Genomic DNA, 27,859 nt, shown 5'->3' on the forward strand with positions numbered 1-27,859 from the left:
ACCATAGGAAAGAGGCCTTACACGGGAGTTGATCTAGAGCTGCCTCCAGCCCAGTGGGCAGGGCCGCCAGTGGCCACCAGGGAGCTCCACTGCTCTCAGAAGGATCCAAGGCCAATGGAGGGGCCAGGTTGGTGGTGTTGCTGTTCATTGGGGCAGCTCCCATGACAACCAGGATATAAACACCTGAGGTCAGGAAAAGCCTGGAGCAAGATTAGGTGTCTGGATAGGGTGGGGCCTGTACTGTGATTTGGAGACGCTTAGGTGACCAGAATCTTCCAGGTGGCCTCTTCAACATGCCTACTTAGTTGTTTTAGTTAGTTAATTAATTAATTAATTAATGCCCCACCCACTTCCAGAGAAGATTCTAAGTGTCTCTATTCAGCAGGTGTCTTAGAGGAAAGAAGGTGACCGGAGTTTGCTCTCAGTGAAACATTGGGGTTGAGCCCTAAATGGGCATTTACCAGCTGCCAGTTCAGCTCCATACTCCCAGGTCTGGGCTCCCTGAGAAGCACAGCCTTTGCAGCTTCTGTAATCACCTCTGGGTCCCTTTGCAACAAGTGGCTCAGACACCTTCCTGCCTTGAGGCAAATCATGTGACTTCAGAGAAGCAAATCTGACCTCAATTACCAGGTGCAAATATCAGTCACTGGGAGTAACCAGGAGGCCAGTTCCCTGCTTGTTTCAGCCTCTGGCGTTAAATATTAAGAGTGCACCGTTGAGGGTGTGATAAAGGATGTCTCTAACAGTTTATGATTTCCAGTAAATCCGAGGGCTTCAAGGAAGGGCCAGGGCAGGTGAGAGGCTCTCAGCCTGGCCCTCAGCTGAGCTGGCAGAGCCATTTCTGCAGGAACAGGAGGGGCAGGAGCAAGGCCACAGCATCTCCAGGCTCGCCTTGTTCTACCGCAGAGCCCAAGCACTGCAGGGCTGGGTTTCTGCACCCAGCCCAGCAGTCCTGCGCACTCTTGGCAGCCCTAGGGGGGAAGGAAGACGTTGGTCAGCGACCACCCATGCCTGCTTCCTGCTGGATGCTGGCTGGCTTCAGAGCTCTCGACGAATTCCTGTGTCTGTCTGGCTGGTGGGCAGCTGGAGCTGTGCTCCAGAAAGCTGGAGGAGCATTACCAGCCCTTGGGACCCACCGACGCTGAGCTGAGATTCCTCAGAATCCAGCCACTAGGAAGCTGGAAGCAGGGTGCATACCCCACTTTGGTCTAGAAAGGGACCTGAGGTCCTCCTCCCACCTTCCAGTGCCATGAGAGAGACCCGTCTGAGTTTCTCTGGAGCGTCTAATCCAACAGCAGAGATAGAGGATATGCACCAAATCAAATCAGAGCACAGTAACAGTAGTTCACATTCGTTTAACAAATATTTAAGGAACACTTTGCTGCGTGGCATACACTGTGCTTGGTGCAGTGCATGAAGCCATGAACAGCTATCCCTGCTCAAATGGAGCCGACAGTCTAGTGGTGAAGACTGGAAATAATTAAACACATAAATAAAATGTTCACAGTAGCAATACGTGGTATGTAGCAAATTTAAATGCACTAATGTGTAATCAAGTGACCAAGTGGCTGCTTTGGATAGGGTGGTCAGGGATGGCCCCTGAGGAAGTGGCATTTACAAGAATACCTGAAAAAGAAGAGAGAGGACAGAGGAGGTGAGCAGTCGTAAGGTTACCTGTCCTGATTGCTGTTGGGGCAAGAGAGTGAGGGTGACAGCAGAAGACAAGGATGTTCTAGAACACATAGCTGAGTTAGCTCGATGCTTTGGGACTTGTAACATTTCTTATTTTCTGAATTATGCCATACGCATTCATTCAGGAAACTTACCGAGTGTCCCCTGTGTACCAGGCACTCTGCTGGACATGGTGAAAGCAATGTCAGCGTCCCTTCTCAAGTCTGTCAAGTCTGTTGTGAGGGGGGGAAGGCAGGGAACCAAGACAGTGTGGGAAGAGCTGTGGGTGAGAGAACCCAGGAGGGGCTTCCCAATCCCTGTGGGCCTTGAGGGAAGAAGACATTGTATGTGAGGCTCCCTGAGGGAAGTGACGCCTAAGGCATCCTGAGGGATGAGGTTAGCCAGCCAAAGAAGAGCGCTCATCTGTTCTAGGCAGAGGGAGTGACCTGTGCGAAGGCCTGGGGTTGAGGGGTAAGCAGATGGGAGAAGAATGCCCTGGGGCCTGTACCACACGTTAGAGAGTGGCTTGTGGAGTGAAGACAGGTTCTGAGGGGGCCAAGTGAGCTGCCACAGGCTTGAGGAATGAACAGCTGAGGCTCACAAGCTCAGATCCCTCTGTGGGCCTCCCCACCCTCCAGGAGCCATCCCATGGGAGGACTAGCTCCCTCCACGACCATTCCCCAGATCAGAATAGAGAAGTCACCTGAACTAGCCACCCAGATAGGAGCAGGCAAGTATTTTCACATCCATGGGAACACATTTGAATGCTTGGATTTTTGGAGGGAAGGGAGTACTGAGATAAAATCTGTTCATCTAAAAGTAGGAACGAAGTTTTGCGTTTCAGGCAGGAAGGCCTTTGCGAGTCTCATTAGGCTTTCTGGTGAGTCTGACTAGGCTGTAAAATTGCAAAGACTGTTATCACATCCCAATAAATGCATAATATCATAAAGTAGATAATGCTGGGTTTATTCCAGCCTGATGGAATAAATCAGCTCTCTCTCCTCCTTTCCTCTCTTCTCCCCTTCTTTTGTTTCCCTCTTTCATTTCTAGCCCCCAGAACCCCTGGTCATCTTTTTTACACACTCATTACTCCTTCAACACCCTCCAACAGATAACCACACTTGATTTCTGGGAACTCATCTCAACCTGTGGAAAACCAGGAAGTAAGCAGTAAGTTAAAAAGGTATCAAGAGAGAGAGAGAGAGAGAAACCAAAGTCCAGAATTAATCAGTATTTATTGAGGATTTGTGGACTTAACTATGTTCAAGCACTGTGCTAAGCTTATCACATTCGTTTAATGTTCCCCAGACCTCTTCCATTTGCCCCATGAGATCTGCTTCCCACCCTCTCCCCTTTCTCTGTGCCCTGGGAGGCTGCCTGTATGCAGTGCAGTGCCATGCACCTTGGTCTGGCTTCCAGTTTTGGCCCATGGCCACCACTGGCAGAAGATCAGTGGGTACAGGAAAATTAGGTTGAGAATTTATTCCACTGGGTCCACATCAGGTCATTACAGTCCTGCTGCATCCTCCATGGAAACCCACAGCTCCTGCCAGACACCCATCCAGATGGCTGCCTTCTCTGGGCTCCTTTACCTCTTCCCTTCCTTCACCCCTTCAGGCTGGAGGGGGTACCAGCTCCCCACTGTTGCTAACCCTAAAGTGCTCCTTTATCTATTGTTGGTTTCCTTAAACCCTTCCAGTGTGAGGAGGCCCTCTGTTTCCCATAGGATCCTGACAGTAGGGTAAGCTTTATGAGGTAAGTACTGTATTCACCCCATTGTAAGAAAAGGAAAGTGAGGCTCAGAGAAGTTTAATAATTTGTCCAACGGTGTACAGGGTAAAGGGTAGAACTAAGACTCAAATCCAGTATTCTCGAGACCATGTTCCTGACATGACTAAGCACATGTCTGTTTAATCATTCCATCCCCGTTGCTTCCCATACGCTGGAGACCATCTCCCCAGACTCCACTAAGTAACTGTTCTTTTATTTTGTTTCCCGATCCACAACCATTTAAAAAGAGCAAAAATTCGAAGTGGGTGCTAAAGGCAGGCTGTCTAGTAAATAGCAAGAAGGACGTAGTGACAGTCTGAAATGGAGAAAGAACCCATAATGATTAAAAACAGGCTGAAGCACTTCAGAAGCCTTCAGACTCCACCCTGGCCTTGTGTTCTGTGTGTTCTGAGGGATGGCGGCATTTACGTTATGAGCCTCTGGAGCCAGAAGTGAAGCTCCGAATTTGCCAAAAGCGTGACCTCAGGGTTGCCTAATTCTCCCTGACCCTGGTTTGAATTTTAGTGGTCAGTTTTCAGGCTTAGTTTGTAACACCCCAAGCACAGGGCAGAGGTTCTTTTTAGTTCTGAAACTGCTGATTCAGTTTGCATGAGGATATTACTTTTTAAGGAACTTTCAAAAACACCTAAAATTTAATTGTAGCTATAGTTTAGTTAGAGAATCCCTGGGTGAAGAATTTTCTCCACTTCCTAGCATTTCAGAGTCTGACATCACTCGGGTTGGAAGGAGACTCTGGGGAGAAGGGCCAGGAGCCATTCAGTAGGTAGAAGGGCCTTTACCCTGAGACTCTGTCCACAGGCAGCTAGCTGTACCTGGGTTGTCATGAGGACATCATGTCCTGACTGTCCCACCAATGGCTTGTCTAGCCGGTCCTCCAAGATCATAGCTGGACAAAGCCATAGAGGGCTGCTTGACATTTATTTGATTAGTAGTAAGGTCGACCCTTTAAAAATCTTTTTTTTTTTAAGATTTTATTTATTTATTTGACAGATAGAGACCAGAAGTGGGCAGAGAGGCAGGCAGGGAGAGAGAAAGAGAGGGGGAAGCAGGCTCCTGCGAGCAGAGAGCCTGATGCGGGGCTCGATCCCAGGACCCTGACTGAGATCATGACCTGAGCCGAAGGCAGAGGCTTTAACCCACTGAGCCACCCAGGCGCCCCTAAAAATCTTTTATATTGTATTTATTTTGGTAATTCTCTTCACATGTATGGTAGAACTTGCTAGTTGCTTTCCAATATCCTATCTCCTCTTCTTTCTTAGTAACAAACTGAGTTTTTAGCTGAGCCCTTTGCCACCAACTAAAAGATTATGTGTCCTGGGCTTCCTTGCAGCCAGGTTTGGCCATGTTACTGAATTCTGGCCAGTGAAATGTAAGTGGAAATATCATGTGGGATGCCCGAAAAGGAGAGGGGTGTACCTTCTACTCATTCTCCCTGTCTCCAGCCCACTTTCTTAAATGAGGGCACAATGACCAGTGCTAAGCAACCAAAATGGACCGTGAGAACTGTGCCCTTAGGGATGGGGCAGAATGAGCTAGAAGAAGCATAGGTCTCTAATGACTCCTAGAGCCACCATACCAGCCCAGACTGACACCTCTGTATTTCCTTTTTTTTTTTTTTTTTTTTTTAACGTGAGAGAGAAATACGCTTCCATCTTATTTAAGCCAGTGTTTTTTCTGTTATATGTAACTGAGCTAAATTCTAACTAACACAAAATGCTCTGTTTTTCTTCTGGAGCATGTTTTTTCCATTACTGATCAGCTCTTTACATAGGAAGGATATTTTCTCTGTAAATGTAGTGATTATTCTCCCCATTTTTGCTTGCCTTTTGATTTTGTGTATGAGTTTTTTTGTTAAAGCATAGTTGTTGTTTTTTTTTAATGTTAAAATCTCTAGAGTTTTAAAATGCTATTTGCTCTTGTGTTTGAAGTTCTTCTCCATTTGGAGCAGATAAATATCCACCAGTGTTTTTCTAGAATTTTTTAAAAATGATTCACTGTTTATACTTAGCATTTCATCCATTGGTGAGTGCTGCTGTTGAATTTTGAATCTCTTATAGGTCATGAGTTTCTAGCCCCAAGTAGTCTCCTGAGATGTAGGACAGGAGTATGTTACCTCTCATGTCCCCCATCTGTCCTGGCCTGAGCCTCCTAAAGGGCAGCATACTCAGAGTATATACTCTCTCCTGTGCCTTCTCCCACTCACGCCTGTGGGTTTTCTGCCTGCTACTCAGGATAGCACCCTGGGCTGCTTCTGGGACTTTTGTCTTCACCACCCTCTTGTTCAACTCTATTCCAGCTCATCTCAAATTCCTGTTTACCTAGACCAGGCCACTGACAGATTTCCTAACTATCCCATTTTTTAAAATTATTTTTTCTCTGGAAAGGCAATATGAGGAATTTTTATATCTTTTTCTAAGTAGACATAGAGGTTTTTAAATTAAAATTTTGTTTTCTGTTATGAGAAATGAAATATGTGCATCATCTAAAAAATCAGAAAATACAGAAAAGCCCTAAACAAAATAAAAATAAAAGCCAGAAAGTCTCTATTACTGCTACTTTATAAAAACACAAAACAGCCTTGTGTGATGACAGATAGAAGCTACACTTGTGGTGAGCATAACATAATGTAGAGTTACTGAGTTACTATGTTGTATACCTGAAACTAATGTAATGCTGTTTGTCAGCTCTACTCCAGTTAAAAAATAAAAATACATAGAGTAAAAAGTGAAATTCCCTACCACCTCAAGAAGTAACCTCTATCAACAGTTGGAAGTATTTCTTTCCAGATTTATTTATACAAACATAAAAGATACATATATGCACAGTCTTGTTCCTCAAAATTCCATCATGCTGTAGACTTGTTTAGCAGCTAGCTTTTTAAAAACAGCAATATACTGTGTACCTCTTGCTCAGACAGTAGAAGACCTACTGTCTACCTTCCAAAGGCTGCATGGGAGGATTTCCCTCCATGGATACGTCATTATTTCCTCTTCCTTCCTGTGATGAGCATGGAGTTTTCCAATGTCATGTAACTAACTGTATATGAGGCCGCCATAAACATTCTTATCCTTACACTTATGCATTTGTGCCCCTGTTCCTATTAAATTTCTAAAATGGAGGCTGTAGAATAGAAGGGTACCTACATAGTAAATGACACAGGCCGCCAAACCTCGTACCAATAAATGCAGTGTCCATTTCAATGACCCTTTCATCACCCACTTCCGCCCCACTGATTGGCTTCTCACCCTGATGCTGGATTACTTTTGCAAAGTTCAGATCTGATCCCACCCTCCCCTGTTGAAGAAGCCTCGATGGCTCCTCATTGCCCACAAGACAGAGGCCAGACGCTGATTATTCATCCAGGGCCCTCAGTCGGTTTGGGTCCTCCGAGAGGCACACGCCCAGATGGAATTTGGGGTGCAGGAGACTTATGGGGGTGCCACCTGTGAAAGAGAAAGGGAAGGGGGCAAAGGTAGGCAGGCAGACTTCAGCAGAGGTCTGAGTTCTGAGACACGGGGAGGAAGATCCTCCAGCTGTGATGCAGGGTGGAGAATGTCTCCGCATCCCTATCGGGAGCTCCAGTGCAGATTGCCCACAAGAGAAATCACACTCTGGGGAGAAATAGGCAGGCCCTAGCACCCTTGCTATCATCTGCCATTGGCTAGGGGTTTCCCAGGAGAAAATGTGAGCTTGACCTGGATGGTTTGGCAGATCCCGAAGTCGCAAGCTGTCACTCTGAGCAGCAGCTTCTCTGAATGGCACTTGTCCATGCCTGTCATGAACAACAGCCTGCCTTTTCTTTCCTGCTTCCAGACCCCATGCTCTGACAACCTGCCATATCCCACACAGCCAGCTGTTCATAACCCCCCAACCCCTGCCCCAACCAGGACCTTTGATCACCCAGTTCTTTCTGCCTGGTATGCCACTCCTCCCCAGTTATTCCAGTCTAAATCCTAATGTGTTTTCAAAGCCCAACTTCAATGTCACCCCCTCTGGGTCATCTTCCCTGATCCCACCATGCAGAATTAGTTGTTCCTTGCACCTGTGGTGCTATTTGTAGGTTAGTACTTCCCAGACTTGGAGTATTCTTAGCTACTCTTTTCTCAGAATCTTGTCCCCTCAAACCTCAAAACACAGCATAACGAATACTGACTGAGGTGTTCACCTGCCCCTCTCACAGCACCTTGAGGCTAGGGACCTCTGCCTCCTCGAAGGGTTGGAAGCACACAGTCAGTGATCCATAAATGTTGAATTACCTGGGCCTCATATGGGCAGGGCAGGGTCTTGGGGAGAGGGTGGGATGTTTACTGTCATTGAGCATCACCTAGCTTGGTACCAAGTCAGAGTTTCAAAACTAGAGCAGGTCTTCCTCTGTTCATATATTCTTCCATGATTTGGAAAGACCCCAGATTTTTTTAAGTCATCATTTTATTGCCTCTGGTCAACAGATGGGAACTTTTGGGGGGGCTTCCCTCTTTCAACCACATTTTTAGGAGTTGGGATTTTGCATTTGTTCATCACTCATTCTCCTTATGGGTGTAAGAAGAACCATTATAAGACCTGGGATGAAATCTCCAGGTCAGTTGAGTAATCATTTTTTGGTTGGGTGTTTGTGGAGTGGAGGAAGCTGGGAAGAATGGAAATATTTTTTCCTCTTCTTCTTTCCCACAACCACCAATTAAAGAACTCCTCTTGGAGGGGACCTGTGGGAAATGGCTGAGGGTCTCTGGAGTGGGCATAGTTGGGCTAACATTAGAGCTTGGTAAGGATGAGGGTGGGTGGAGAGAACAGAGGAAGAAACACTGGCCCAGACTCTCTACCGTCCTCCCCCGCCCCTTTAGATTTCCTTTAGCTGCTGTCCCTCAGCTGCAGGAGTCTGGGGCTGGATTGGCCACACCCTCCATTCTCCCCTCACCGTCTCCAACCTGTCAGAATCTCAGGAGACACCCAAGGGTCTTTTTTTTTTTTTAAAAGATTTTTATTTATTTACTTATTTGACAGAGATCACAAGTAGGCAGAGAGGCAGGCAGAGAGGAAGACAAGCAGGCTCCCTGCTGAGCAGAGAACCCGGGGCTCTATCCCAGGACCCTGGGATCATGACCTGAGCTGAAGGCAGAGGCTTTAACCCACTCAACCACCCAGGCACCCCTCAAGGGTCTTCTTATATCAGAGTGAGGGCCATGTGCCTTTGCCTTCTCCAGTACTGCACTCTGTGCAAGTATCAGCAATGAGGTTCTAGGCTGAGGCCTTGGCTGTTGGTGCCGATTTGGCAGTGGTTAGGAATTCTTAGAGCTTATAATGTTAGGAAGCCCATTGTAAGCCCAAGGTTTTTATCTCTGGGTTCACAGGCTTATCTTCAGAGGATGTTGGACCCACCCTCTCTCCTCAAGTGGTATCAAATTATACATTTGGTGGAGTCAGAGTCCTCATCAAATTCTTTTTTTACCAGTAAAGTCCATGATCCAAACCACTTCTTTAATCCAAAGAAGATTAGTCTTTATAATAATAATAAAAAAAAAGATGTTTTCCTATGAGAGCCAGATTCCATTTGGATGGTCGGCACTGAGTAATGGAGACACCAGGTTGATTCTAGGAAGAAGCCCAGATCATCACCTTCACACTGTAATTGTCCGCTGAGGAGCTTTGCATCCCCTTCGTAATCAGAATTTGTGGTTTAGGGACCATATGGATTTGGTTGGCACAGATCCAGAGAGCTGAACCCCTTAGAGTTGACACCCATCTCCAAGGAGGACAACCCAGAGACAGCAGACCCTTGATTTTTTAAGTCCTGGCCACAGTCACAAACAGGGAGCCATATCTGTTGAGACTTCCCGAGGGTTACATAAACAGTTTGGATGGTTCTATGTATATATGTTTTTTAAACAACAGTTTCTGAAAACACTGGAAAAACTCCCACTTATTTAACAGCGTGATGTCTGAGCCAGCCCTGGGAGTCCCTGGGCTACCTTACAGAATCACTTCCTCCTGACTGTAGTGGGGGCAGGGCCCTGGCTAAGTCAGAAGGCTCAGTGAGAGACCAGAGGAACAAGAGCTGGGTCTTCAGATTGTTCCTTGTGAGGGCAGCTATGACTTGTCACCACTGGAGAGTGGGGGCATAGAATGCAGCAGACATAGGTCTTCTAGGGACATCGTCCTTGCAGGAAGGAGCGTGTGCTCCAGGCACACTCTGCCCACTTGAATCTTGTATGACAGAAGCGTGGTTCCTGGGCCCCTAAGTCAGGGTGGGAATTTTCTCTTCTTTTTCAAGGTCTTAGCAGCCTCAGTGGCCTTGAGGGTTTCTGAGACCTGCCAGGCTGGGCTCCATCTGAGAAACGCTTATGTCTTTTGACACATCCTCATCACCGACTCCCATTCCCCCTTCCAGTAGCCTCTGAAAAGTATCTCCAGAGAAAAACTGGTTTTGTGCACTAGTGGTAGTGGCTTAAAGGAAAGCAGAAGGACCTCCTGCTTCAGAGTCCTCCTCCCCCCACTCAGGTACCTCAAGTTTGCCGTTAGAAATGTATTTCCAGTTACGTATTTTCCTTACCCAGCTGTTATTTTGGAAATGCAGTTAGCTAAAGATGCATAACTCATTAATGCAAATTAACTTTATCAAACTGATGCATTCTATTTAAAGAGGCCTGGCCCAGTGGTTCTAAGCCTTGTGGAGGTCACCCACCCCTTCCAGAATCAGAGGAAATAGATGGACAACACCCAGAATTTTACACACTGTATGTGGATTTCAAGGACCCTTTTCTTGACCCTACCCTGGAGCTCTGAGTTCTGTGAGAAGATGGTAAATGGGAAGAGGTGGTGGGGAGGGGTGGCACAAACAATGAACCTGGGTGCTGCTAAAGATCACTTGTGGTTTTCCCCAAAGCTAGTAGTGCGAACATGTTAGAAATGACTGTCTGTCACCTAGCTGTGGTCACTGCCATGCTCTAGAGAGGAGGTGTGCTTCCGTCCACTCATGATGTTGGGGGCTTGTAGGCAGTGTCTCTGAGCTCCCCAGGCCGTGTGCACTCTATCTCCATTAAGCTGGTTGGGGAGAAAGACACCCCACCAACTCCAGAGCTGACTTTCTGCTGGAGGAGGCAGAAGGAGGCTTGGGTCCATCTGTTGGGTTGGGGTCCTCTTGGCAAGGGGACAGGGGCCACTAGCCTTCTACAACCACCCCCAGCTCCCTCCAGACTACATATTAGAACCCTGAGTCTGAGATCTGTTTTATTTTCTTTGGGGAAGTCAATTTTACAAGTCAGCTTGTGATTCCCTGGGTATTGTTCTGTTCAAACTGGGGGAAACATGGGGAAAGTTTTTGGATCCAGACTTCATTCGAAAGCCTCATAGGGGATTTTGGAGGTGATGCAGCATAGTGAAACAAGCGTAGTGATCATTTGTCGTCCCGTGCTTGTTATGTGAAGCTCCTTCTGCCAGTGGTGACTCAGGGAGGGGAGAATTTCCCCTTCTCGAGCCAGCTGGACAAGTGTCAACACTTCTTTCTTTGCAGACTCTGGCATGGGTGGAGGAGCAGGGCCTGGGGTAGGGGATGCCCGCAGGGTTTGGGGGGCTGGGCCCAGTTGAACACACATGAAAAGAAGGGGTTCTTCTCTTGAGTCAGTCAGTCAGGGGCCCCCTGCCCTCACAGAACTGTTCTCAGCCCCTGCCACAGCACCCCTCCCAAACTGGACACCAGTTTGTGTGCTTTGAACTTCCTGAGACTCACCTCTCCCCTTCATCCCATCCCAGAAGAAAGCCCAGGTTTTGTGCGGCACACTCAGGCAGGCACACCCTCATGAGCCACTGTTTTTCCCACACTCACACTCAGACTTTCTCCATTACTTCTTTGTGTTTTTTTTCTAGTAGTAGTGATTTTTGTCATTATTTCTGTGTCCACTGGATTTCCTAATATTAAAATAAAGATTTCTCAAATAGGATGCCAGCAAACACTAGTCATAGATGAAGATATAGATAAATAGACATTTCATGAACTTCTCTTCACCAAAAGTTACCACTGGAAGGGTGAAAAGGCAAGTCACAGACCAATATTTTCAGTAATGTACCTGACAGGGGACTTCTATTTAGAATGTACAAAGAACTTCTGCAGATCAAGAAAAAGACAAAATAAGCAAAAGTCTTTTTTAAAGATGTATTTATTTGAGAGAGAGAGCAAGAAAGGCCCACAAGAGTGGGGGAGGGGCAGAGGGAGAGACCCTCGAGCAGACTCCCACCAGTCTCACCACCCATGAGATCATGACATGAGCCAAAACCAAGAATCGTCCACTCAACCAACTGAGCCACCCAGGCGTCCCCAAAATAGGCAAAAGTCTTGATCAGCAACATCTTACAAGTGGATATCTATGTAGCCAATAAGCAAATTAAAACTTACAAGATACACATTCACCCAAAGGACTGAGACTTGAAAGACTGATAATACCAAATACTGCCAAACCCTTCTGTGCTCCTGGCAGAAGTGCCAGTTGGTATAATCACCTTGGAAAAATTTTTAGCAGTACCAACTGAAGCTAAGATTATACCCATTTCATAGGCCATGAATTCCACTTCTGGTATATGCTCAAGAGGAATGAGTGCGTATATCTTCCCATGTTTGTAGCATTTTTATTCACAGAATTCCCAAACTGGGGCACCTGGGTGGCTCAGTGGGTTAAAGCCTCTCCTTCAGCTCAGGGCATGATCTCAGGGTCCTGGGATCGAGTTCTGCATCGGGATCTCTGCTCAGCGGGGAGCCTGCTTCCCTTCCTCTCTCTCTGCCTGCCTCTCTGCCTACTTGTGATCTCTCTCTGTCAAATAAATAAATAAAATCTTAAAAAAAAAAAAAAAAGAAGTCCCAAACTGGAAACAGCCCAAATGTCCCCTCGTAATAGGAAGGATAAAGAAATTGCATCATATCCATACCATGGAATATACCACAGCCATGTAAAAAAAAGAGCACACTATGGAGACACAGAACAACAGAGACGAATCTCACAGACATGTGGAACAAAAGAAGCCAGACACCAAAAAAGTGCATATTATATGATTCTGGGACCACACCTCTCATCTGGGAACCCCCAGTGCCTGGCCCAGTCTCTGCCACATGCCACAGGCCCTCCGTTGATGTTTGTGGACAGTGAGTGATGTGAGACCCTTACTGCTGAAGGTGCCTTTGGAGCAACGTGGTTGTAAGCAGTAGAGTGGAATCCGTCTGGGAGGCCACCGACAGGCTTACAGTTCTGCTGCACAATGAAGCAGAACCTGCATGCTGTGAAGAGGAGCAGAAAGGAAGCCTTTTCACCACAAGGGGGAGGGGCTGTGTGTTCTGGGAAGAGACCCTCACAGGTGCGCAGGGGACTAGGAGGGCTCCCTGAGGGGATAGTGTGGTGTTGAGAGGACAAGAGACAGAAGAGGCCTGAGAAGGGCAGCCCAGGTGGTTCCTGAGCATTAGTGAGTGCGTGTCAGAATTGCCTGGAGGTCTTCTGAAAACACAGATGGCTGGGCCCCACCCCAGAGTTCTGAGTATACCCAGAGGTTCTGAGAATTTGCATTTTCTAACAAGTCCCAGATGATGTTGATGCTCCTGGTCTAGAAGCCCCACTTTGAGAACCACTGGCTTAAGCCAAAGCCACCTGGTCCAGCCAGTTGTACCTCACCTGAGCCACAGTGTGAGGTAAGCCAATGGCAAGATGAGACGGGGGTGTGGACAGGAGTAGTGGATGGTGACCTGGAGGCTGAGGAATTTAGACTAATTTATAGACTTAATTTAAGGCCCATGGATGGACATGAATAAAGGCTGTTCTCTGGGATGTCCCCACTCCATGGTCTGGGTACATTCAGCCTGAAGCTTAAAGCTATACAGTTATGCAGGTGATAAATACGTACTGCATTTGGCCTTGTAGAGATGAGCTCTATACTCATCACATCTATGGAGGGATACTCCGTTTACACTGATGGGCAAACAGGGATTTTTAAAAGGCTGTTATTTTACTTTCAATTTTTCTAAATGTAATTTTTTAAAGTTTAATTCCAGGATAGTTAATATACAGTGTTATATCAGTTTCAGGTGTACAACATAGTGATTCAGCAATTCCACCAGTGCGCTCCTTAATCCCATCACCTATTTCACCCATCCCCCCACCCACTTCCCCTCTGGGAACCATCAGTTTGTTCTCTAGAGTTAAGAGTCTGTTTCTTGTTCTCTCTCTCTCTCTCTCTTTTTAAAGATTTTATTCATTTATTTGAGATAAAGCGTGAGACAGAGAGAGATCATGAGCAGTGGGGAGGGGTAGAGGGAGAAGCAGACTCCCCACTGAGCAGGGAGCCCGATGGGGGACTGGCTCCCAGCGCCCTGGGATTGTGACCTGGAGCCGAAGACAGATGCTTAACCAACTGAGCCGCCCAGGCACCCATGTTTCTCTCTCTTTGTTTTTCCTTTGCTCATTTGTTTTGCTCGTTAAAGTCCACATATGAGTAAAATTGTATAGTAATTGTCTGTCTCTGACCTATTTCACTGAGCATTATACTCTCTAGCTCCATCCATGATGTTGCAAATGGCAGATTTCATTCTTTTTTATGGCTGAATTATATTCCATGGTGTGTGTGTGTGTGTGTGTGTGTGTGTGAATGTATATATTCACACACACACATACCACATATTCTTTATCCATTCATCTTTCCATGGACACTTGGGCTGCTTCTAAAATTCAGCACTTGTTAGTAATGCTGCTATAAACATAAGGGTGCATGTATTCCTTCAAATTAGTGTTTTTGTATTTTTGGGATAAAAGCTTGTGTGATTACTGGGTCATAGGATAGTTCTATTTTTAACTTTTTGAAGAACCACAGTGGCTGCACTAGTTTGCATTCCCACCAACACCACATGAGGGTTCCTTTTTCTCCACATCCTCACCAACACTTCTGTCTTGTGTTGTTGATTTTAGCCATTCTGACAGGTGTGAGGTGAGATCTCATTGTAGTTTTGATTTACATTTCCCTGACAATGAATGATGTTAAGTATCTTTTCAGGTGTCTCTTGGCCATGCTGATGTAAAAAGGCATCATTTTAAATATGCAACATGAAGATTATTTGTAGCCATGCAGTACATGCATGCTGTGGGGACGGCCAATGGAAAAGCAATCTGCTGATCTGACCTTTCAGGCAAAAGCAGCAGTTTTACTCTCAATAAAGAGAAAACTGCTCTAGATTTCTCTTTCTAGTGGCCCACAGCCCTCCAGGTTCCCAGGGACAAAGGTGTTACACCACACACCCAGTCCATTTCTATCACCAGAGGGACTCATGGATCCTGGAGGTTTCTCCCAAAAAGGTCTCTCCTTGGCTAAGGGTGAGATAGTCACTTGGGTGGGGCTTGGGGAGGGAGGTCAACTCTGAATGCCTCAGGTGAAGAGTCCCTGCCCCTCCCCGGATTGTCCTGGTCGGGACACTGGACCAGCCTGACAGGCCATTTCCTGGATGACCCAGGTACAAAACGCAGATGCCATCTGTCGTCCTGGGTGCTGGCTTCCAGTTATACCTCCAATAAGCTACACTGAATACCAACTTTCTGCCAAGAAATCTACTGGGTGTGGTAGAAACACAGATGAATCAGCCACAGACCTACCCTCCAGAAACACCCGATTTAATAGTGGGGAAGGAGACAGAGGCCATTCCTGGTCATTAAAAGCCGTTCTTCCCAGCGGTGCCTGGGTGACCCAGTCAGTTAAGCGTTTGCCTTCAGCTCAGGTCATGATACTGAGATCTTGGGATTGATCCCCATATCCAGCTCCCTGCTCACCGGGGAGTCTGCTTCTCCCTCTGCTCCCCCACCCCCCATGTGGGCACTCCCAAGTGCGCTCTCTCTCTCTCTCTCTCTCTCAAATAAATAAATAAAATCTTTAAAAACCCTTCTTCCTGGTCTCTTGTTCCCTCCTTTCACATGCCTGGTCTGGGTCTAGCTCCCAGCACTCCCCAGCACTGGAGGCTGGGGGCTGTCACCATTCAGCAGAATCCTGGAGTCACAGAGATGAGTAAATCAAGATGCTTTTGGTCTGGTGGACAGCCCTTCCTGCCGCATACCTGGGGATAGGGCAATTCTGACCAGGTGCCCTCCAGCCATTCCCAGTGATGCTGAGGCCATGACCATCCGCTCTGGGCTGGGAAACCCAAGTCCCCTTGCTGGCTGGGCTCCACATTGACCAAGGGAGCCCAGGGACCCCTGCCTTTGCATCGGCCTGGCCCAAACAAATCAAATCGCAGGTCTCTGGGGATTACAGCTGCTGCATACATGATTATCCACAGGAAGATGAGATAGGCTCAGGTGACTGTCAGGGCCTGCTGACTTCCCGAGGACCTCCTTTTTCTTGGAGTCCTGCCTCCCTTATTCCTTAAGGACCTGGAAACTGGCTTGCTCCCTCCTCACCGTCACCCGCATATCCCCTCCCCCAATCCCATTTGCAAGAGAATCACTTACAAGAGAACAGGGACCCAGAGATCAGAAGCAGATTTAGATCTTGCTCTGCAGCTCCGTTTGTGTGACTAGGGCAAAGCACCTAACCTTTCGGAACCATAGTTTCCTTTATCTGTAGAATGGTGATAATGACCTTGCTTACTTCATAGTATTGTTCAGAGGCACAGAGGATACAGAAGCAAAATTCTTTTTTTTTTTTTAATATTTTATTTATTTATTTGTCAGAGTGAGCACAAGCAGACAGAGTGGCAGGCAGAGGCAGACGGAGAAGCAGGCTCCCGCTGAGCAAGGAGCCCGATGTGGGACTCGATCCCAGGACACCGGGATCATGACCTGAGCCGAAGGCAGTGGCCTAACCAACTGAGCCACCCAGGCGTCCCCAGAAGCAAAATTCTTGTCCTTAACCCGCCTTAAAGCCTAACAAGGGAGTTGGACAAGCACACTCACTGTGTGATCTGTACCAGACCAGAGGCTTGTTTGGGATGCAAATAGTGAGCAGAGTGGAGGCAAACTAATTCTGTCTAATAAGGGGGACCTGCAGAGCTGCCATGAGGTGTGGGGCATGGAAGCAACTTTCCAGGGCTTTGGACTGGCGCTTGTTGAACACCAGACACTCTGTTAAGCATTTTACCCATGTTTTATTTAGTCCTCACAATAAGCCTGTGAAATAGGTTTTATCATCCCCATTTTATAGATAAGCAAACTGAAGGTTAGAAAGGATCATGCATTGCCTTGGCATAGTATTAACTGAGCATCACCTACGTGCTAAGTGTTGCCTGTATAACAGTACACAAAACAGACCCAAGTCCTCTGCTTCTGGAGCTTACATTCCATAGGTGAAGTCACTTGCCCAAAATGAAACTGGAATGTGCCAGAGCTGGGACTCAAACTCAGGTCTGGTGGCCTCCTGGGCTTGTGCTTTTCCCACCTCACCCCAGAACTCACTGCTACCCAGGACACTCCTCTCATTGGGGGCACAGACTGCCCCTGCCAGCCCTTTGGGGGATTTTGGAGATTCCAAAGCAAGGCTGGGTCGGAGATAGGAGAGGAGCTGACATTTCTGTAGAACTTTCTATGTCCCAGGCCCTTCCTGGCAGCACTGCCCCCCAAAAAGACTGAATGCCTGACTACCTGGATGTTTTCCCTAGGGAGGGATGAAAAGGGGGAGCTTCCCCAAGGGGGATTCAAAGGAAGATAGGGGGCTCTGTATGCTTCCCTCAGAGGGAGACACCCTCTTCCTGGCTCAGGTAGGGAATCCCTTTGGATTTCACTGGGTTTAAGAGTGGGGCCTATTATTTCCCTAGTGTTTAGACCATCTGAGGGAGGAAAACTCCAGACCAGGGTGTATCTGAGGATAAAATCAGCCTCTGGCATCTGAGTGGATTCTGGCTCCTTAGTAAAAGGCTCAGCTCTGCTCTTCCACTGTTCTGGGCTTCAGGCTGCTTCTTGATGCCATGAGACCCATGACACTCCCACTGGGCAGTGATGTTGGTTTCCTCAACCCAAGAAGACAATCAGGGATTAGCAAACCTACCCCACTAAGAAAAAAAGATTCAGTTTACCTCTAATGGCAGTCACTTGGAAACAATCTAAATGGCCAATGTTCGGGGATTAAATGAATTATGGTAAAAGCATGCATTAAGTAGAATACTGTGCAGGCATTAAAATCGGCACATGGAAGAAAATTAATGGCATTAGAAGGGTGCTTATAATAGGTTTAGTCAAAATTCATGACTAAAACAGTGTACACAGGGGCACCTGGGTGGCTTAGTGGGTTAAGCCTCTGCCTTCGGCTCCGGTCATAATCATCTCAGGGTCCTGGGATCAAGCCCTGCATCAGGCTCCACTCAGTGGGGAGCCTGCTTCCCCCTCTCTCTTCTGCCTGCCTATTTGTGCTTTCTCTCTGTCAAATAAATAAACAAAGTCTTTTTTTTTAAAAAGTGTACACAGAAAAAAACGGACAACCCAATCTTGCTTTTTTAAAAAAGATTTATTTATTTATTTGAGAGAGTACATGTTCAAGTGTGGGGAGGGGCAGAGGGAGAGAAGCAGACTGCCCACTGAGTACAGACCCCGGACCCCCAACCCTAACCCCACCAAGGCTGGATCTTGACCCTGAGATCATGACCTGAGCTGAAATCAAGAGTCGGTGCTCAACTGACTAAGCCACCCAGGTGCCCCAACCTGATCTGATTTTTAAAAACTCTGTGTATATGCATAGAAAAATGTCTCCAAGGATGTATACCAAGTATGAGCAATAGTCCTCTCTGGGTAGTAGAATTGTAAGTGATTTTTTCCTCATCTTTTCAGTATTTTCCAATCCTTCAGTGAAAATGCACGTTTTTCGTAACCACGGAGAGAAAATCCCACGGTATATATTAAAGAGAGAAGAGGAAGAGAATGTCTCCTTTTGGCCCTGTACTTAGATGACCACAGGCCCTGGCCAGCTCTGGGATATTTGGATGCCGAAAAGTAGGGGGTCAGGGGCCAGCATGTGGAGAACTAGCCCAGCACAGACACCACGCCCAGACAGGCCACCTGACCCCAAAGCTTCCTCTCACCCCATCTCATTGGTTGGCTTTGCTGCATTTTTTGGCATCTGTCTCCCCAGGACGATCGCCTCCTCCACAAGTCAGGCTCTATTACCTCTTCTGTTCCCTCTGACTTCCCATCAGGAGAAGTGGCCCAAATGAGATCTTGGTTTGTAAGCAGCAGAGGACATACTCAGCAGCCCCAAGCTCTGGGCATTGATCCTAAAACGACAGGGGCCAGTGAGAAAAGTGGGAACTCCTTCATGGGAGTCTAGAAATAGGCAGATAGCTGGCTTACGGGGACAGACACTGGCTGAAGGTCAGCAACCTGCAGAACCTGGTCCAGCTTGGTAACTACGGCTGCCACTGAAATTGGGGCTGTGGAAATGCCAGCTTGGTGTGAAGTATAGGTGGAAGCAATTCATCTGATCACCTCTTCCCCCTTCACTCCCAGGGCTCCCAGGGCTCCCAGGGCTCCTGCAGCCGCCATCTCACTCTGCCTATAGGCTGATGATTTCGGCTCTTCTCTTTTGAACCTGTTGCAGTCAGGTTGTCATCCCAGCCCTTCCACTGAATCTGCCCTTGACCAATATCACCTGGGACTCTAAGTTGCCAAATCCGGTGATTAATTCTTTGTCCTCACATGACTTGACCTATCACAGTGGACTTGGCCATCCTCCTTAAACCCCTTTCTCCTGGATTTCCTCCTATTGTACTCCGTCTCAGTCTCCTTTACTGTCCCTCAGTCCTTAGACAGTTTCCCTGTTGACAGTCACCCCCTTGGTGGCCTTATCCTGTGTCACTGCTTTAAAGAGCCACACTCTGAGCACTTGCAAATCTTCATGGCTAGTCTAGACCTCTCCCCTGAATTCGCACATCTACCTGCCTACAGACCTCTCCATATGAGTCTCTAAAAGGCATCTCCTACTTAACATCTCTAAAACTGAGTTTCTTATCTCCCCCCTCCAACAGGCTCCACCAGCACAATGCAAGCCGTGAGTTCTAATTCTATTTTCTTCAGGCAAAAGTCTCAGAGTCCTGTTGGAATTCTTTATTTCAAACCCACCTCTAATCCATCGGTGATCCTGTTGGCTCTCCTTTCTAGAATCTGACCATATGTCTGTACCTCCATGCTGCCTCTGTAGTCCAAGCCACTGTCATCTCTTGCCAGAATTTCTGTAGTAGCCTCCTAACTGGTTCTACCTGTGCTCCCCAATTTATTCTCAACATAGTGTCCTGAGTGATATGGAGGGGGGGGCTTTTGTTTTGTTTTGTTTTGTTTTTAAGAAGTGGGTGGAGGGGGAGAGGGAGAGAGAATCTTAAGCAGGCTGCATGCCCAGTGTGGAGCCCAGTGCAAGGGTGATCTCATGACCCCGAAATCATGACCTGAGCCGAAATCAAGAGTGACAGATGCTTAACCAACTGAGCCACCCAGGCGCCCTCAGAGTGATATTGTTAAGATGTGAGTCACATCATGTCACTTTTCTGTGTAAAACTCTCCCGTGGCTCCCATCTGAGTCAAAGCTCAAGTTCACCTAAGGGCCTTCTTTTTGTGCCCTGCATGTTCAGATCCTCACTGCCTCTCTGATCCCCTATCTTACCTCCCCTTCACTCACCCTGCTCTGGCCACACCACCCTCCCCAATGATCTTTACCATATCAAACAGCCTCTCACCTCTGGGCCTTTACACATGCTGTTATGGTCCCTCCACCTGGAAAGCTTCTTCCCCATTAAATGTCAGGGTTCAGGCCTTTATTTCTTTCAGGTCTTTATTCATAATTCACTTTCCCTGGCCATACTATTTAGAGTTTCAGTACTCCTGCCCACCTGCTCCAACACTCCCTTGACTTTCTCCTGTTTGCTTTTCCCTCCAGAACACTTTCCTCTTCTGACTACTATATACTGTATTTTATTTCCTTCTCCGGTTATTGGTCGTGCCTCATAGAATGCAAGCTCCATGAAGGCAGGGTATTTGTCTCTTTTGTCTACTGCTGTATCTCCAGAGCCTGAGGACAGTGCCTGGCATATAGCTGGTGCTCAGTAAATGCCTGATGAATGGCTCTATGACTCAAAATACATGAAAGGATGATTTTCTGTTTATAAAAGGCCTTGAGGGGCCCCTGGGTGGCTCAGTGGGTTAAAGCCTCTGCCTTCAGCTCAGGTCATGATCCCAGGGTCCTGGGATCATGCCCCGCATTGGGCTCGCTGCTCAGCAGGGAGCCTGCTTCTCTTCCTCTCTCTCTGCCTGCCTCTCTGCCTGCCTCTCTGCCTACTTGTGATCTCTGTCTGTCAAATAAATAAATAAAATGTTTTTAAAAAATAAAAAATAAAAGGCCTTGAGACATGGTGGAAAGAGCCCTGGAGTTCCTGCCAGCATAGGAGCATCGAGAGACCGAGTGAGAAAGAAATGCCCCCAGTGGAGAATGTCCATGTGTGGAAGTCTGATGTGGGCCAGCATGCAGCCAGCTCACACCTCGGTGGCTTCTAAAGAGTCACCACAGATGAAAGGGATCCCAGTTCTCTTCCATCCAGGCCTTTTTTTGCCCCAAGGCCTGCCCTCAGGACTCTGTCTCAATCACTTACTTTCCTTTTCTTCTCTAGGTGCCAGAGTTTGTAGCCTTTTGGAGGAAGACAACAACAAGGTAAGAGAATAATAAGACTGTGTCTAGTTTGGGACTTCCAAACTTACAAGGCCTTGGAAGGTATTCAAGGAAGACCAGGATGTTGAAAGTGTTGGCAGCTAGATGAAGCGAAGGTCCAGAGGACTCATCTTGACTTCCTGGATAGAGTGTGGGTGCTGGGACAGTGAGGACAGCTCAGTATTTAACAGTGGATCATCAGTGGTGGCTGCAAGGTCTCAGACCCAAGAAGATTGTGCTCCCCTTGGGAAGACAGGGCAACCTCCCCCAAGCCATTCGGCTTTGCCCATAGCCTGGCTCTCCTGCTCTGCCTCCCCAGCCTCCCTCCAGGCCTCTGTCTTTCACCCCTTGCTTTTCCTCCAGGCCTGCTGAAGTCAGGGTGTCCTGGGCATTCTTTCTTTCTTTCTTTCTTTTTTTTTTTCAAGCAAGGATGGTTTGGATGTAGATTTAGAGAAATATAGGATGCTTCCTGCATAGGGATTCTCTGATTCTGGGTTAAACCACAGTCCAAATTTTAAAGAGTGAAAACACTCTGTAAATAATGGCTGTGGGGAATTGTGTACCAATGTACATAGTGTTAAAAATGTGTCCAGCATTGGACCAAGCGATTCCACTTTCTGGAATTTATCCTAGGAAAATAATCACAGTTATGCAAAGATGTGTGTACAAAGATAATTTGTCACTGCATTGTTTTTATAAGAAAGAGTGAGAGAGAGGAAGGAAGGAAAGAGAAGAGAAAGGAAAAGAATTGGAAAGCCCAAGAAAAGGAATTGGTCCTTTAAAATCTGGCACATCCACACAAGGGCATGTCACACAGCAGGATGACCTAGGTGTGTAGTTAATGGCAAGGAAGATGTTTGCATATATTGCTAAGTTAAGGAACAAACAAACAAAAAAAAGGAAATGTAAAAAACTCAGCAAACATGCAAAGCGAGTGGCTTGGGAAACAGGCTGGAGGGCTGAAATCCAGGTCAGTCTCTTTTAATCCATGTGAGAGCTCAGGCAGGTGATTTGATCTCCCTAAGCTTCTACTTCTTTCCAGTAGAATGGGCATAATAACACAGGTCTTGCAGAGTTGTAAGAATTGGGTGGGATTAACACATCTAAAGGCCTGGGCACAGATTCCAGCCTGTGTTGAGTGCTCAGCAGGTGGGCACCCAGATGAGGTGTGAACGAGTAGTATTTTTACTTGGGTATTAGCCTGGAAACGTTCTGGAAATTCATAGTCAAGTAGTGGTTTTATTTGGCTGGTAAAATATTGAGTGATTTTCAAATTTTTCTTATTTTTGTGCATGGAATAAATGTTACTTATTTAATGATGGTGTAATTTTTAAAAGGAAGTAACAATTGAAAAGGTTAAAAGAAAAAAAACCTGCCATGCATTTGGCAGGCAAGCCAGCTGTGCAGCCTGGGTGAGTAGAGGTAGGAGGGAGGGGGAGGAAGAAGGACAGTGGGTAAAGGAAAGAACTGGAAGGACTGTTGGGCCTGAGGGCTGGTGCCCAAGGAGATGCACTTCAGAGGTAAGGCTCAAGCTGCTACAGGCATGTTCCCCATTCTAGCCCCTCCTGGGGAGCTCCTGGGGCTCTCCTGGCAGGAGATACGGTGACTCAAGGCCCATCTGTCCCATGAGATGGCGATAAGTGTGTGCAACCAGCTCCAGCAGCAGAGCACATCAGCGGAGGGGCCCTGGGCCTTCAAAAACCCAGCATCTTGTCCAGGCCCAGAGCAGGAGAGGCAGGAAGTCCTAGGGAGTTCCTCAGTTCCTCAAAGAATGACTAGCTCCTCTCTTCTTTGTCTCCCTGGCCACATCCACACTCAAGAGCAGGGTCTCCCCAGTCAATACAACCTGCTGGGAAGGGGAGCCAGTGACTGGTGACTGCCCCTGGGTTGCTGTGTGGGCTCCCACCCTCTCCCCCACGTGCCAACTGCCTTCACTGGCCAGTGAGATTGGGAGAAACTCTTCCACGTTAAGGAGGTGCCAATTTATTCAACATTCTCGGGGCATGGCTCATCCATGCAAGTGACTTCTCCAAATAATCAAACTTAATCCCATTGCATCACAATTTTTCATTGTACTCATTTTTAATTAATTTCTGTTTTATCACGTTGATCAAAATAATGCAGGCATACGGTTTCTGTATCAACAGTACAGAGAGGCTGGGAATAAAAACCTTCTCCCTTAGCTTCCTCAGTCCTGCTCTCTCTAGAGATAGCCTCTTTCAACTCTTTCGTTAGTTTCTATTTCTGCTTATACTGTTATTTCTTGATTTACCAATTTTAGACACCTGTTGACTTGTGGGAGATAAGAATTGAGCTTCCTACAAAGTCATTTCCAGTTCTCCCCCATCTCCCAGTAAGAATATAACATGATTTTTGGTTAACTCAGTAGTGAATGTAGAGGTATTCTTCACTGCTGAGCTAAGTAGTGTGTTGTGTGGGGGAAAAGTCTTGTATCTTTGATAATTTTCTCCCTTCTATTTTACCTGTTGGACCTACTGGATTTACTCTTCTGATTTTCTTATATTTTCTCTGTTTCCCTGCCCTTTGCCCTTGGGTCTCCTTTCTTGGGCAACTTTACTTGACTTTATCCTCCAACCTTGCTGCCGATGTTTTAATTTCGGCTTTCATATTTTTAATATACAGTTATTCATTCTTGTCTTCTGTGCCTTTTTTCATAATCACATTCTTGTCTTATGGATATACTCTTGATCTCTTACCTCTATGAAGGCATTGTTTATTTTTCTTCTATTTGTTTTGTTTTGATTTTCTTCTATTCTCTTTATTATCTTTGTTTCTACCTAGCTGCCTTTTGCATGTTTGTTTTCTCTCTTTCATGTTGGAGGTATTCCTCAAATGTCAGATGTCCAGGCTGTCTGTTGATACTTATTAATGGACCAATAAAAACCTGAATTAAACTGTATGTTTGGGGACAACGTATCAGCTGGGGCTTTGCTATAGGGAGCAAGCTGGTCTTTTCATTAACAAGCCTCTAAATGTCAGGCTCTGTTCTCTAGAGCTAGGTTTCTCAACCTGGGAGCTATTGATATTTTAGTACAAATAATTCCTTGTTGTCAGGGGCTCTTGTGCACTACAGAATGCTTAGTAGTATCACTGAACCCCCAGATGCCTTTTCTAGACTTGTGATAACGAAAAATGTCTATAAACATTGCCAAATGTCCCCTGGGAGGCAAGATCACCCCACTGAGAACCACTACTTAAGCCATTCCACTTCTCCAGAGAAGCATTCTGACTCTTGTTCCCATTACTTATGACTGCATAACAAGCCACTCCAGAACTTAGCAGCATAAACAACAGCCATTATATTCTTCTACAAGTCAAGAATTCAGAAAAGGCATAGCTCCACAATGTCTGGAGCCCAGGTTGGGGTGACTGAAATGACCAAAGGCTTGAGTCTCTGGGATTTGGAACAGCTGGAGCTGGAGGATCCACTTTCCAGATGGTTCTCCACTTGGCAGGGATAGCAAGAAGCCTGGGCTCGGCTGCGACTGGTGACCAGAGAGGCTGCACATGGCATCTCTAGCATCCAGCCTAGTAGCTGGATCTCATACATGGTAGCTCTGAGCTCTTGTGTGAATGCTCCAGCAAGCATTGTGGGGACTGCATGGCCTTTTATGGCCTGGTCTTGGAAGTCACATGGCTTCACTTACTACTGCAGTCACAAGGCCCCCCCCCCAGATTCAGGGGAAGAGACTGATACCCACTTCTCAATGGAAGATGTGTTGAGGGCGCCTGGGTGGCTCAGTGGGTTAAGCCGCTGCCTTCGGCTGGGGTCATGATCTCAGGGCCCTGGGATCGAGTCCCGCATCAGGCTCTCTGCTCAGCAGGGAGCCTGCTCCCTCCTCTCTCTCTGCCTGCCTCCCTGTCTACTTGTGATCTCTCTGTCAAATAAATAAATAAAATCTTAAAAAAAAAAAAAAAAAAGGAAGATGTGTTGAAAAAATTTGCAGCTATGTTTTAAATTCACCCCACTCCAGAACAGGGTGCTATATGCCTGGGGCAGGGTGAGATGTGAGGCGTGGAGGCCTTGAAGCTCACTTTGCAGTCTTCAGACTTTGTCCTCGTCACCCATTTGCATCCTTGTGCTCATCTGCCATCTCCTCTGCCTCCATTTCTCATGTTCAGAATCTTTCGTCTCCTGCTCCATGAGGCAGAGCGTGGAGTAGGATCGAGAAGGATTTACCTGGTCCCTTACCCCACTGACTCCTATGCCTGACTCCCACCATCATCATGGCTAATTTCCCTGAGGTCTGAGCTCATCCAGGGTTCTGGGGGTGAAGGGGCTGGCCTCCTGTCAGCAGCCCTGTCCGTGGGCCCTAGGAGACTAGCTTCCTCCAGGCCAGCCCTTATTCCTCCCTCTGCTTTCTCTCTTCCTGGAGGCTCCTCCAATCTCATCCACCCATGTCTCCTTTACCATTTCCTTTGCACTTGAAGGTCGATACCATTTTCTTTCTTCTTTTTTTAAATTTATTTTCATTTATTTTTTAAGTTTTTATTTAAATCCCAGTCAGTTAACATACAGTGTAATATTAGTTTCAGGTGTACAATATAGTGACTCAACAATTCCAATGCAGTAACCACATTTAACTCTTTGCTGTTAATTCAGTGTCATCTTTATGAATGTTCATGTTTACCTTGGAATTATGAAGCTAAGTAGAGCAATTTGGCCCTGCATGATGGGGGCTGGGATCACTGTGCTAAAATCCCTTCAGCCTTTTTTCATGGTCATCTCTGTCTTGGACTGCCTCTCATCCCATTCATTTGTGGTGAAGGCGCCACATTATAGCACATGAACTTTCTTCTTCTTCTTTTTTTTTTTTTTTTAAGATTTTATTTATTTATTTGACAGCAAGAGAGAGAGAGAGCGAGAGAGAGCGAGTGCACAAGCAGGGGGAGTGGCAGGCAGAAGCAGGCTCCTTGCAGAGCAGGAGAAGCCCGATATGGGACTCGATCCTGGGACTCTGGGATGATGACCCGAGCCAAAGGCAGTGGCTTAACTGATTGAGCCACCCAGGCACCCAGCACATGAACTTTCAATCTACTCCTCCAGAGTGACTAAACCAGATGGCTGTTCGTGGTTTCCCTGCCATGGCCCTGCTCCTACCTATTTCCTGCCTACCCTTCCTCACTCCTTCCTGCATTCAACTTTTGTGGATTGCCTCAATCTGGCTCCATGGTACTTGCTTCCAGTTGGATTTGGCCAACTGAAGACCCCTGCGGAGGCTTGGAAAATAATGGTGGGGTGCTTTAGGGTCCTTTATCCCCCCATTTACCTCCCTTGCTATGCCTCGGGTCAGAAGGATCTGGGTTCTTCACTTTAAAGCCACAACACCTACAGCAGCCTTCTCCTCTAGCCCTGTGTAGGTTCCACTAACCTCTCCTTTCAGGTTGGAGGTAACAGCTCCCTCACTGTAGCTGGCTCTAGGGGGCTTCTCTTCCCATTGTCCTTCTCCTTAGTCCTGCTCACCGTGGATGTGTACAAGCTCTCCTCAGTTACCTGGGCAGTGCGCATCTGTTTCCCACTGGGGCTCTGACGATACAGAAACTTTTTCTCATTTGCATCTAAAGCAAGAATAGTCCCCGAGAGAGATCCTCCCAGTTCTTTGTATGAGCTTTGTGACATCTCAGGACTACACAGGGGCTTTAAAAAATTCACTTTCGAGTTTTTAACTATGATGCATGATAGAAGGTACTGGATTAGTGACTTCTCCGTATGGGGGAATATGACTCACTAAAGTGTTTTGAGGAGGAAAATATGCCTGTCAATAAAAGGAAACCAGGAGAGAGAGAGTATATGATGACTTTCAGAAATTATATGGCCAACTGGAAAACATCAACAGTTTCAGAAAATGAAGAAATATCTTCCTGAACAACAGATCCTTGTTGGGTCTCTAAGGTGAAGTGTAGGTTTGGGGGACATCCAGGCTGTGTCTGGGTTGGATTCCCCTATATCTGACATGAGGAGTCCCTTAGGTGAGACCCACTAAGCTTGTGTGTTTCCAGCTCAGTGGCCTCCTTGATGCTTTTGAGGATCCTATTCTGAGGAATAACGTGTGCTTGTTCCCTGGATGAGGATGACTTGGAGCCCAGACAGGCCCACAGCCTAGGCCCCGGTCACATCTCACACCCAGGAGGAGCACCCGGAGCCCACCTGTCCTTCAGCCACCTCCGGATCAGCCTGTACGACTCCCCTGCTGGAACGCTGTCTGGATTCTCTTGCCTCCTCGATCTCCTGGGCAGGTCAGGCCTCAGTTTTTGGTTGGATTTGTACAGTCCATTGAAGCACACATACCTCTAGGGAAAAAGTAGAATCAAGTACTCTTCTTGGCCACCCGTTTCCTGAAGCACAAAGAGGAAACATTTCATCAGTGCTTTGTAAAGGTGGTGACAGGAAGGGGTAGTGGCTCCCTGGCTGGCAGGGCCGGCTGCATGGTGTTTCACAGATGAGGGAGGTGAGATGGCACATGGGCGGGGAGGCCCCAGCCAGGGACAGCACAGGCACAGCCCTGGGCACAGTGTCCCACTGGTTACTCCGGCAGAGCCATAAACCCTTAGCCCTCCTGGGCAGGGAGGAAAGGCCTGGGGCATCACCCCCATTTCCCAGGGGGGAGACAAAAGCCAGATAAATGGGGAGTGACAGCTTCAGTGGAGAGACACTCCTGTCTTTACACCCCAGCTTCCTTATTCATGCTTCTTTCACTTCCATGGATTTCTTTTTTAATTTGGGGAATGGAGACTAGACAGTTGAAGA

General features: G+C 47.1%; 1 protein-coding gene across 2 annotated transcripts in view; it reads left to right on the forward strand.

The window, feature by feature from the left end:
* Positions 1 to 27,859, forward strand: part of RAD50 (RAD50 double strand break repair protein) — a 227,678-nt gene that overhangs the window by 20,895 nt on the left and 178,924 nt on the right. For both annotated transcript variants that reach the window (XM_032837574.1, XM_032837577.1), the window contains exon 3: positions 21,053 to 21,093. The gene's annotated coding sequence lies outside the window, so the exon portion shown is untranslated. The remainder of the gene's footprint in view (positions 1 to 21,052; positions 21,094 to 27,859) is intronic.

The sequence above is a fragment of the Lontra canadensis genome, unplaced genomic scaffold (assembly GCF_010015895.1).
Source record: "Lontra canadensis isolate GAN:19392208 unplaced genomic scaffold, GSC_riverotter_1.0 scaffold99, whole genome shotgun sequence".
Lineage (NCBI taxonomy): Eukaryota > Metazoa > Chordata > Mammalia > Carnivora > Mustelidae > Lontra > Lontra canadensis.